Source organism: Pteropus vampyrus, unplaced genomic scaffold (assembly GCF_000151845.1).
Source record: "Pteropus vampyrus isolate Shadow unplaced genomic scaffold, Pvam_2.0 Scaffold88, whole genome shotgun sequence".
Lineage (NCBI taxonomy): Eukaryota > Metazoa > Chordata > Mammalia > Chiroptera > Pteropodidae > Pteropus > Pteropus vampyrus.
Genome location: NW_011888869.1, coordinates 5,277,952 through 5,280,077, shown reverse-complemented (window position 1 = coordinate 5,280,077; position 2,126 = coordinate 5,277,952). Strand labels below are relative to the sequence as shown.

Below are 2,126 nucleotides of genomic sequence, written 5' to 3'. Positions count from 1 at the left end.
AAGGTATTTTTTCACGTTATAGTGAAAAGTATATAGAATCTGAGATCATATAGCTAAATTTCAAGCATGGCTTTTTGTCTAATAACTTAGATCCCTTGAGTAAGTCATTTTACCTTTGAGCCTCAATTTCCTCATCCATACAATGAAATTTTAATTATAGTAAGAGTAGGCATAGCTATCTCACAAGATTGTTTTAAGAATCAAATGAGGTAATTTATACCTGACAATTTTAGGGAAATCATACTCAATGAGCAGTAACTCATATGTTAAGCACATGTCACATGCACATCTTCGGGGATAAATTATCTCCATTTTTTTAAGCTGTGGAAGTTGAGACTCACTGGTGATAATTAGTGGTTCAAAGATTACAGCGTAGTGAGGGATGATGCCGATGTTCAAACCCCAGACCTGACTGATAAAATTATGGGCATTTTCTTCTGCACTTTGTAAGCAATGGAGGTAAATTGGTGACAGAGAAATTTCTGTAGGCCTTATTGTTCCACTTGTGGATGCATTCTGCCTGTGATTAATCCCATTATTTAGAGAATTTAGGCTTTTGGAGGGCATGACTGGAGCTAGCGTGTAGCATTGCTAAGTGCATGTATTCAGTCGGATAAGTGCAAGAATTGACTAACCTAAGATATACTTGGAAGAGCCATTAGGTGTGGTCAAAAGGTTAATTTTCAAAGCTTCAGAAGTAGAATTAGGATTCTTATAAAACCATAAGAAAGTATTTAAAGCAATGACTCTCCATCAGAGACATAAAGATCTATTGTGTTAATGATGTATTATAGGTAATTTAAAGCACATTTTAAAGCTCAGGTTAAGGCCTTCGGTTTAGCTGTTTACATAGTATAAAGCATTATGAGAATGCATGCTTTCTTTCCTTTAATGTTAAGTAAAAATAAAAAGAGGGGCCTTTCAATCTCACACGTTCTAGTTTCTCTTTCTTTCTTATATTAAAATGCCAAAGGAAAACACATATCAAGATATTTTTTTTCTAAAAAAAAGGTATTTTTTTCTAATTCATCGATGAAAGTAAATGAAAAGATTTAAACGACGATATCTGATTATTACCCAATATCCAAGATGTCTATATCCTCTATGTTTGATAATCCCACTTATTTTCTTCACTATAACATAAAATGAATTGGAAAATTCTGTCCTTCAATTTGCTCCATCAAAAATTATAAATTTAGTCTACAGCCATGCCACCCTGAACAAGCCCGATCCCTTCGGATCTTGGAAGCTAAGCAGGGTCGGGCCTGGTTACTACTTGGATGGGAGACCACCTAGGAAGACCAGGTGCTGTAGGCGTAAAAAATGAAAAATAAGGGATTGTAAAATGACAAGGTCCTTGTAATCTGTGAGGGCAACCAAGGTCGCCTCGCCAAAAAAATATATATATATAAATTTATCTATATCTATACACCCAAACAATTCCAATTATTGATATTTTTCAGGAAGAAGTTGAGCATATTTTAGATTTATATTTAAAGTTGTGTTTACATAATAATTTTAAATCATTTAAAAAATTTAACAATATAAATGCCTCCAAGTAGAAATTTGTTATAAAAGTATACTATATAATCTATGGATATATTTACATGCACACACACACACACACACACACACACATACACTGATCTGAAATAGTAATAGTGGCTTTTACTCTGGGTAGTGGAATCACAGGAAATGTTTAAAATTTTCTGTGTGCTTTACAGTCAGTTTTGAATTTTTTCTCAACAATTATAACTTTATAATTAAAAAAAGACTACTCAGATAAAAATCAGTGTTTTGCTGTAAAACAGCACTTAGCTCTCCCCAGAATATTTTAGTCTACAAAATTTCATCATTCAGAGCTTGGAATAGAACATTAAGTACAGGCCATTTCCTAAAAGCAATCAGAAGAAAAGCATGTTTAGCAAAATTACTAGCATTCTAAGAATCATACAAGCAAAAGAAAAGGAATTTCTTTGGCTTCCCATTATCAGAACTTTAAATTAATTTTTTTCTTTTTGTTTCTTTCTTTTCATATCTGTTTTGTTTCTGTGTGGCTTAGAATAGGATCATTTTGTGTGAACGTCTCATCTCTATAGGAAATCAAAGAAAATAGAGAAAAAACT

General features: G+C 32.6%; 1 pseudogene; it reads left to right on the top strand.

The window, feature by feature from the left end:
- The first annotated feature begins 1,198 nt into the window (after positions 1–1,198).
- Positions 1,199–1,317, top strand: LOC111742218 (annotated as a pseudogene).
- Positions 1,318–2,126: the final 809 nt, after the last annotated feature.